We start from the raw sequence: 10,666 nt of genomic DNA on the forward strand, positions 1-10,666 counted from the left end.
ATCCAAGCAGACCTAAGCGAAATTCCAGGGGGAAGGACAGGCAATAAGCAAGTGTCAAGAATGACATGGGCTGTTTACTTGCTGCTGACAAGGCTGATGATTTACTTCACAGCACCATTTCCTACACAGCCCCTTAAAGTTCTAGTGCTTTCAGGGTTACAAACATATGGAATTCCCTGCAAAATTACATAAGTAATTTTCATTTTCTCTCCTCTGACAGCATATGATACGAGAAATTCCATGACCTTTAAGGTGAGGCAAGTAGAAGGAGAATAATCCAAGTGGCAGCAGTGTTACTCTCCTAAACTGCTACTTTTTCAGACCATGACATTAAAGTATTTCGTAACTCAATTCTCCTTTGCATTGATTCTGTTGAATAAACAGTGACTTTAAAATGAGGCACAGCTGGAGGCACCATTAAACCCACCTGAATTTTGCTTCTCAAGCTGTGTTTTCTGAGTATTTTGCAGAAAATGAGTCTTTGAGAGTTTTTAGAAAAAAATAAACACCCTCCTAAGTTTAGAGAAATCATCTTGACTGTAGCTAGAATTGCAATGCTTCAGGAAGCTGAACTTGCAAGGAACAGGTGAGTGGCTGAGGTGGCACAGAGAGAAGCACCAGAGCTATAAACGTTGCTAGAAGGTGTTATTACTGAGACTGGTTGGTAAATACGATTACAGGGAGTCCAGGTGCCTTGTAGAGCCTCTTCTGATAAATTTTCATGCCACTTTTGGCAGATTAATTAGTAAGATTACAGTTTCCTTCATTATATAAAGAGTGTCTTAGGTGGGTGTCCATCTGTGCTGGGCACTGTATGGTAAGGGACATTTCCTGATGCTTAAGCTGCATGTGGGCTGCTGTGCAGAAGTGATGCTGCACCAGCCTCGGGGGCAAATTCCCCCTCTGACCACGGCACTTCCCTGCTTGAATGCCTTTCAGCTGCATGTGAGGCAAACGAGTTGCAGCTTGGAGAAGCGAGGCGCAGTGCGCAAGGCACACACGCCGTGCTCTAAAGGCGTACCTGCTGTGGGGATGGGCCCTGGCACTCCTGGATTTGGCCAATCTGCCCCAGCCTCTGTTCTTACTGCAGCCAAGAGATGGAACAAATAAATGTGGCTGGGTGATGGACGCTGCTGGCCACAAGGGCAGGTGCCATGTGTAGGCAGTCTGGCTGCAGATTGAGCGCAGGCTGAGTGCCAGGGGAAGTTAGATGAGAGCAGGGTTTCAGTTTCACAGCTCAGATAAATGCACAGGTGAGAAGGAAGGCTGCAGAGGAGCCTCGCCTCGCACAGCTCCGTGCACAGCGCAGTGTGCTGAGCCACACGCAGCAGGGACTCTGTGAAACGTGTGCTGACAATCCACTGGGCTGATGCAGAGGGAGAGTAGCTGCTCGCTGCCCTACAGCCTTCTGTAAAGGAAGATGTGTCCTTTTTGGCTTCCAAAGAACGCTCTAATGAGAGAGGACATTGAGCTGAGGGTCTGTGGAGACACAAGAATTGACAGTCTTAACCTGCCCAGGTAATGATGAGGAAGGGTTGATACTTGGCTGCTTCTTGGAGCATTTAATTGTTTGTAATTATTCTATCTGTGGGCTGTATCACTTTTGTACCATTGGAAGGAGGCAGTCTGTTTCTCAGAGGAGACTGAAAGCCTTTGGAGTTCTCCATATCTGTTGCCAACATGGAAAATGGGCAGACTATCTTCTCCTTCCCACCTGCGTGTATTTGAAGGAACTGCATTAGCATCAGTGGGATTTTTGCATAATGCATGGCTGACTGTGAGGACAAATTTGACCTCCAGTCAGAGATGCATGGGAACGTGATACATGCCTGTTTACAGTTACTTTACACAGGGAAGGGGTAGAACAGGGTTTGCAGGATGATGGCAAAGTGGTTCTGCTCCATACCTGCATCTGGGGAAACTGTGACGCTAGTCCTAAAGCCAAGCTCTAGTTAAATCAAGAGATTAGTGTGAAGCTGATGTCATACATCAGTGCATAATGTTTTAACTGAAGTTTCTTCTTTTGGAAAGAAACCCGCTTCAAAAGAAACCCCAGTAAAACCCAACAAAAAACTTGCAGTAAAGTAGTCTCAGAAGATGGAGGTAAACAGATGTAGTTGTTCCAGTGAATCAATTGCAAATAAGCAATGAAAATGATACTTAATGTACTTTAAAAGATTTGGCTTTAGTATGGAAATTATACTAGCTGAAGTGAAAGCAATACTATCTACGTGGGAAAGTGGCATTGAAATATTCTTTCTTTCTGCTGCCTTTTGTCAATAAGAGAGGCTTGAATTATGCATTAGCAAGCTATAGAGTTATGGAAGATAATACAGCAAGGTTATGAACCCAGAACAAAAGAAGGGGAATCTAGGTTCAACTCAGTAATATATCACTTGGAACATATATAAATGGTTATAATGCTTTGCACATTATAAAGAGAGTAGTCACGTATTTAAATGAGAACAGAGCCAGTGCTTCAAGATTTTCTTCAAATATTAATTTGGGCATTGTAATTAGTTCTTCTTGGGAAGCCTTGCAATGTTCAGTATGTTTAGAATTTTGTGGAATATTCTAGAAAATGACTCTAGCAGATGTACTTTAGATGTAGGATTTTTCATAAATATCAATTTGTATTCATATAAACGAAATTCTAAATCTCTGGCTGTGAACAGTCATCTTTTGAAATGGAAGCGATCTTCGGACAAAGATGGTCAAAGCAATACTAATTCTAAATATTTGGAGGAGAAACCATAAGTGAAGAATTATTCACAGCATTTTTTTTCATTATTAATATTTGTATAATGTGCTTCTCTCCCTAATTTGACAAAAAGAAAGGGAAGCAAAATCCATTGGCTGCTCTATTTGCTGTCTGCTGATAGTTCTGAAATGGCTTGTTCCTTTAAAGCCTTTTTCCTGAGTGACATCCCAGCACTGGGTGCTGGTGCTTCTGCCGACCTTGGTGTCCACCCCCGCCCACCGGGCTGTGTCCACCCCTGCGAGCGCAGCAGGGGGAAAAGCAGCCTGCACCTAAGCCTGACCTTAGCAGCCCCAGGGTTATTTAAATTGCTTTGTACCTGTACAGGAGGGCTCCTGTCCCCAGGTCAGTTTTGTTTGGAGCTGGAGCACTCTCTAGTTCTCAAAGATGGAGCAGCAGAGGATGGGGATTGGATCATGGGACAGAGCTGTGGTTGAAACATCGTGTTTCCCAGTGATCAGTGGGATGATTCAGCTGGTACTTCTCTGCCCTAGGGGCACGGGATGACCCTGGGAGCTACTGCTGTGTTGGCTCTGAGGTCCTTGGCTGCCCCACCAGCTTTTACTTGGTGGAGTGGTGGAATGGTGGAGCCAGGTCCACTCCTTCTTTGTCCTCTGATTTGCTCCACAGCCGATGCTGAGCCCAGAGGCTGCATAAGCCTGTTGAGATATGGTCTCTCCCTTCTTTGCTCGGCTCTGGAGGCAGCCTGACTCCTTTGGCCCTCCATGCTGGGCTGTGGGTACCACCAGTCCTCGCTGTGCTGCTGCCCACACGTGGCCACCTCCTGCTCCCAGAGCTTGTCTTCCCTCCTCCTGCAGTATCAGGGAAAAGATTCCATGTTTTTGTTGCTCTTGCAAATAATGAAGCTAAGATTTAATTTGTTTTTTTCTAATAGGATTTTGGGCAGTGATCAAGTAGAGAAAAGTTAGCTACAACATTTTGGGGTTTTTTTGTTTCTGGAAGGGAATTATGGACTTTAAAAACAAGGTCTTCTGATGGCTGCAGCTGTTTACTAAACCAATGAGGTGTCTGAGGTGCGCTTGCAGTTCCCTGAGCTGTATCATTAAACAAGTGTTAGGTAACCAACCTTCAGACCACTGTTATTTGCTTTTAATCACAGCTGAGGAGCTACTTTAAAAAGCTCTTGGGAAAAACAAACCATTTCTTGAAGAGAGGAATAGGAAGTCCAAGGTAAGCATTTACCAGTTGCCAAGAATCTTTAGATCCATTTAGTGTCTCATTATTTGGTGAATAAACCACCTGGCATTGCTTAGAAAAACATCAGTATAAGACAGACCTAATTGTATAGCAGTGTGTGGCCATTATTTTCTTCCACTCCCAATTGGAGACTGGGAGTACACGCCATGTAGTTTCATTCTCTTTTTGTTTCAAAAACAGTGTCCTTAAAAAATTAATAACTGTGGAGAAAGGGTGCTGTGTTGGGCTACTCATGCTAACTGCCTTGCTTAAGAAAGGTGCCAGCTGAACCCTTACAAAAGAAGTAAAAATACACACACTTGCCCCAGCATTACTGTGCTCTGCAGTGAATGGTTATGATGAGGGAAAGAGAAGAGACTTTGGGTTTGTCCTTTGTGTGGTTACTCTTTGGGCTCTGAGATGAGGGCTCCATTGTCTTGAATCAGCCATCAGAAGCCTCTCATTTTCTTCCTCCTCATTACACAGTTCCAGTCTCCCGTGCACATAATTATGGAGATTGCGGCTTTTGGTTATGAGAGGAGGGTTAGTTCCTGAGGTTTGGTTGTTCTCACTACTTGTAAATTTTGAAAACTGATTCTGACAAGTGTTCAGTGGGAATGGGTTGGAATGTTGCAGGAATATATGTACAGCTCTCCTTCATTTTATTGAGCCACTCCTTAATTTTTAGTCAAGGGACTGCTGCAATATTGCACAAGGCATGGAGGCTTTTTGAACTTGGGTTTCACTCCTGAGCACATGGTGCACTGCCTGTGATTAAGACTGACAGTCCTGGACTCACAGATCTCTTTGAGAGAGCGATTTCTACTTGGAAGAAATGTCTCAGGGCCACCTAGGGGAAGAGGTAAATGCAAAGTAATTACCTGAGTTGCTTAGACACTACCAGTAGAAAGCGTGGCAGGGCTGAGTTCTCAGGTACTGATGCCCTCCTGCAGGTGTGAAGGCCACACCTTCACCCAGCTGTTTGCTTCTGCTTGTGCCTGTCTCCTTGTCACTGAGGTCTACTCCCACCAGTAGCTTTTTAGTGAGTTTCTGGTTTCAGACAGGCTCTGGGAGAATTGGGAAAGTGGGACCTATGGAGGGTTGATGGCATTTTCCTGACTTTTGTTAGCTGCTGTGGTACGCAATGGTTGGAGCTCAGAATGGATGTGGAATAGAAAAAATATGAAAATATACAGTCTGTGGAACTTCGGGGTGCACTGTCTTTGGTGCCAATGTCCATCCAGTGCTTATTTTGTTGCTACACAGCCCAAATAATTTTATGTTTTTCATAAGATTTTTAGAATTTCCCAACTCTTGGAAATTTAACAGAAGTAATGTTTGGTTCATAAAACATAACATAGCTTAAAAAAAAAAAGGCAGTGAGGATACAGCCAGTTTCTGGGTAGAAAGTAATTCACAACTTGGGTGGTTTCAGGTCAGTTTTGGGTCTCATGCAGGCTGAGAAAAAAAGCTGCTGCTGCTTTCCATAAAAATAAGAGGCTGTCCTTGCTCTTCATTTCCAGTACTTATTATTTTTACCACATTCATATATTTATATTTTGCTTTTGGAAGACACAGGGACAGAATGATACTCCCTTGCCCCTGATCTCACTGTGATTATCTAGCATAAATCTCCCTTTATAATCTTATCACTGTGCAATTCGGTTATTCTAAATGTGAGCCTTCTTGCCCACTAATCAGTTCATCTTCAGGTTTTTAAAAGCCCTATTTCATAATTCTGCACATTCCAATTGCTTCTGAGTGTCCAGCCCAGCTCTGCCGTCACTTATCCCCTTCTCCTTCCTTTCTGACAAGGCAGCCTCTTTCTCTTGCTCGCAGTCTTTGCATTGCTTCCAAGTTGATGCACATAGTCATTTGTAATCAAGGCTGTAAATTGTATTTAAAGCTGTAGTGCACTATCCATGGGCATTTGAATCATAAATGAGAGTATTGTCCTGCCTGTACTCTCACTTATTCTTTCAGCCGTAATAGATCCTTTCATTTGTGCTCAATTAGCTTTTCCACTCCTGCATTCAGACCCTGAAAGTTTCCACTCTTTTCTTCAGGTCTTGAATGCTGATGGTGTGGCCATGTTTGCCTCTACCCCATGATTTGTTTAGCTCTTTTGTGCCACGGATTTTCCTGAATATGGTTTGTTTGTTTTGATATGTCCAAACACCATGACTGTATTGTGCCATAATACAAAAATGTTCCCTTTAATTATTGCTGGGGTGCTGTGGCTCTGGGATGGACCTCTTGGGTGTTTCGGCTTTTGTCTCCAGGTTGAACATGAACATAATTTTTCTAGAAAATGGATTTTGAATTGTTGTTGTTTGGTTTTTTTTCCTTTAATTTGTTTTGTTTGTTTGTTTGTTTACTGGGTTTTTGGGGGGTTATTTTGGTTTTTTATTCTGATAGAACAGCGAGCCAAATCACAGCAATCATGTGTCAGGAAGAATCATTTTCAGAACAGCACCCCACGGCGTGGAAGCACACCGAGTCCCTTCCTTTCGCTGCGGTGCCCCGGTGCCGGGACAGTGGATCCAGCCCGGTTTGGCCGAGTGCGGGTCCAGCCCCTGCCCGCTCTGCCCTCCTGGCTGCGGGCACGGCAGCCTCGGGGCTGCGCCTGCTTGGGGTCACAGCTCCCCTGGCACTTCAGCCTGGTGCAAAATGCAGCTCCTCGCGTTCCTCACGGCTTGTCCCACTGCCGGCACAGCTTTCCGTGCTTGCTGGCATCTCCCAAGGTGGAATTAGAGAGGACCATCTTGTGACAGAGTGTTTCCTTTTCCCTGCCCACTTTCAACCACACTTTTTATTTCCTTTTTTTGGTGTCTTCCTTTTCTGAGAAAAAAAAAGACACAAAACTCAGAGAAAATTAGCTACAGCTTCCCTTCCTTTCTTTTTACTACAAAATGTGCACGTACTTCTGCAGGGTGATCAGACAGGTTTTATTTCTCTTCTTGTTTCATAAATGTGGGCCGATGTTTATTTATTTATTTTTTAAAATTGATGTTCATTTCTGTTTTGAAAGTATTTTACGGGAATTTTCTTTCACTTTGAACACAGCTGGCATGTTTAAATAAATGTTTCTCTGCTGTACTGAGCCCTGGGATAATGTTGCAGGCAGAGTAATTGATGTCTGTTTGAAACTAACATCACAAATGTCAATACAAAAATTATTTTGTAATCCTCTTCCAAGAGGAAGATGATCATGACCTTTCTTTCCAGGACTGTCCATGGTTGGAGGGAGAATCTAGTTGGATTCTGTTTTGGGTGAATGTTGTCCTTTATATTTTTGAAGGTTTTAGTAGGCTTTCTCTTCCTATAGACAGCCATGCCTATTTTACTCTTAACATTTTCCAATCCTGTGATATTCTAGAATTAAAAAATAAAATTGAAAATAATATATATCTCTGACAGACTAAAATGAAGAATGTTTCACTTTGTAAATGCACACAAAGACGGAGAGGGACACAGGCAGTGCAAGTGTTAGGATATTCATCTGCAATGTGAATCTGAAAGCAAACCAGAAAAATACAGCAGCTAACAAAACCTTTGTTGATCTGTATTTTGTGGGGATGAATTGGGACAAGAACTCTGTCCCTAAATCTCACCAGTAGGAGATGACAAATATAATAAAATGTTATGCTTGGGGCTCCACATCAGGGACACCTGAGCTTGTTGGACAGAACTTTCTAGAGCAACCAACTCTAACATTAACCCATGCATGAACATCAAATGTATCTAGATTGTCTTTTCATATTTAGTGATATCCAAAGTATAAGCCTGCCTTCCTGCTTTCCTGCCTGCCTGCCTTCCTGCCTGCTTTCCTGCCTGCTTTCCTGCCTGCCTTCCTGCCTTGAATGGACTTGAAAACTCCCCCAAACCCCTTTTATCTGACAGTTTTGAATTGTTTAGATCTTTGTGGCTCATGGAAGAGCCCTATATAACTAACAAAAACTTGGCACATGTCTTCAAGTCCTTTATATATGTCTGTATAAAATCACAGTCGCCATTCTTTTCTGTGGACACTTTTCCCAATCTATACAAAACCCCAATTTGAAATCCTATGATTTTCTTCTGAAAGAAGGGTCAATGTGAGCCTCTGCTGGTACAGATTTTTCCACATAAACTGACCTTGTGCAGCATTTCTAGTTAGAGAATTAAAATCAATGGAGAGAGCCAGCCATGTACGAGTCTCAGTGGCCTCATTTTATTATATGCACTTTAAGGATGGACTGTTAAGGAGGGACATTGCTGGGGTGATTCAGACAGGCAAAGCACAGTGGAACTGCTGGGTTAGTATCCTGATCTGGATATTTCCATGGCTGAAAGTCCTGTGCTATCCTCCCTCTTGTTACATCTGTACCCTCACATATTATATTTCATCTCCAGAGCTGCTGCCATACTGCAGTCATAACATCTAATATTTCTACCAATATATTTTTGGTTTTTAGTTTTATTTTGGATTTGGACATTGTCTGAATTTCAGAATCCTGGCAAGAGAGAATTATTCCCTTTTCCCAGTCCAGAAAGTTGCCTTTCTTTACCATGACAGATGTGTACCAATGCTACAAATGATGACATCCTGCCACATTCTGGCAAGGTAGCTCACTTAAAACATAGATTTGGATTTCTACATGTTTCTTATTTCTTTATATTCCAAGTTCTCCACAGTTTAAGGATGGGCTGAGAGGGAGGTAGATGGAGGTCAGGGGAAGAGAAGACTGGAAGGAAAATGTGATGCAAATTAATAAGCATTATAACCAGCAGCATGCCAGAAGTGCATTACAGGGACTTGGATGTAAGGAAGTTTGAGTCTGGCTGGTGATATGGAAGAGAGAACCTCTGTTTTGGGGAGTGGTCAAATAGGGGAGGAGAACCAAAATCATCTATTCCTGGCTGCTCCTGTACTGTTTGAAAGCATGCTCATGCCTGTTCCCTTTGGTATAGGCCCTTTGGGCACCTACCAAACTGGAATTTCCTGGAAGCAAAGCAGAATTTGTCAGGATATAAAAATTTCCCTGCTTTGCATTTTCAAGTGAAAACTGCCAGAACGCTGTAAATGCTGTCTGTCCATACCCCTGTGCACAGAGCTTTGGTGGCACTGTTTCCTGACCAGAGACCTCGAGGAGGTCTTGAACTAGAGATGAGACATTAAAGACAGATTTTTTTCTCCAAGGAGAAGTGAGACTTACTATTATTTTATCATAGTGTTTTGGTATTTAATATACAAGGATTTGATAAAGTACTACTGTATAACCTTCTAACAATACCCATTTTGTCCCATAAAATTATTATATCCAGTCTTAAAATGTTAAATATGTCACTATTAGGGTAGAGTATCATAAAATTCAGTTTATAATATTAAAACTCAAAACTGACACAATGCTATCAATTACATTCCTTGGTAATATTCAACTTTTTTCATTCTTCTTTAATTTTGCATTTTAGTATAACAAATTGAGATTAAAGCCGTAGCCTCCAGTTCAAGGTCTCTTGGCGGTGAATGGCTGTAAAGTTACAAGTAAAGTGATAAGAAAACAAATCACAGTGAAATCTAATATTTAATAACATTTCAGACAGATTACAGAGATTTAAGGCCCTGTGCTGCAATCAGCATTGGATCAGAGCAGATATGCTAGTAATTGCAGAGGGAAATGCTCTCATCTTCTTGAAATAAATGCAGATCATCAGTAGAAGACTGTAAACATACTGAACAACCAGTATAAAACTGAAATTTCTGTCTGGTATGATTTAAAAAAAAAAATTTCTGGTGCACTCCCAGAAGACAGAAATCAGTGTTACATTGTTTGGTTTTTGCTAAGGAAATGGTATATTCCCCCTTCCCTTAAATTCCTGATGACCTCTCCAGTTGGTGCTGGTATTACACATCTTTCATCTGGACTTTACATTTCTTGAACAAATGTAAGGAAAACTTCCCTAAAAATGGAAAAAAGGCCACAAAAGGGGCTTTAAATGCTCTGATGCATTCCTATGTATTTTCTACTTTAAAAAAAAGTATCTTTATCCTGTATTCTATTTTTAGAGTACCAGAATGGAACAAAATTTTTATTCAGCTCATAAGGGACTAAATCTCCTTTTGAAAATTTGTTCAACTGACAATGAGCCAATGGCCAAGTTACACAATAATGCGAAAAAAAAAAGGAAAGTTACACATGAGTTAGCGGGGCTTTCTTTGCACGTAATGTACATATCAATTACTTAGTGATGCATTATATAGCATAATCTAATTCAGCATGTCAAACTTTTCAACCCAATTTATAAATTCAGCTGCATCAGCCTCTGCATCATTTACACTGGGTAATTTTTAGCTTCTCTTAAAATCAGCTCCTATGGAAAAAAAGAAGGCTCGATTTATTGTGTGTGTTATACTCTGGGACCTAGTTTGCTCAGTGAGCAAAATGAATGCAGTGAGTTTTACACAGTAGAAGTAGATATTGTGTATTGTGTTTTGTATGCTGAACCTTTTTCTTTCTTTTCTCTCTCTCTTTCTTTCTCTTTTTTTTCCCCCCTCCAATAGAGCTATCCAGTCTTGAATATGTCAGTGTGCCTTGAATGTGCAGTCACATTCTGAGGTATGTCTTTGAACTCTTCAATGGTGCTTTGCATTTCTTTGAGACCTTTTATGAGAAGGAAATAGAGAAATGTGGACTAAAATGCTGTGCAGTTGTCTCATTATTTCTCTTC

Source organism: Coloeus monedula (genome assembly GCF_965178545.1).
Source record: "Coloeus monedula genome assembly, chromosome: 1".
Lineage (NCBI taxonomy): Eukaryota > Metazoa > Chordata > Aves > Passeriformes > Corvidae > Coloeus > Coloeus monedula.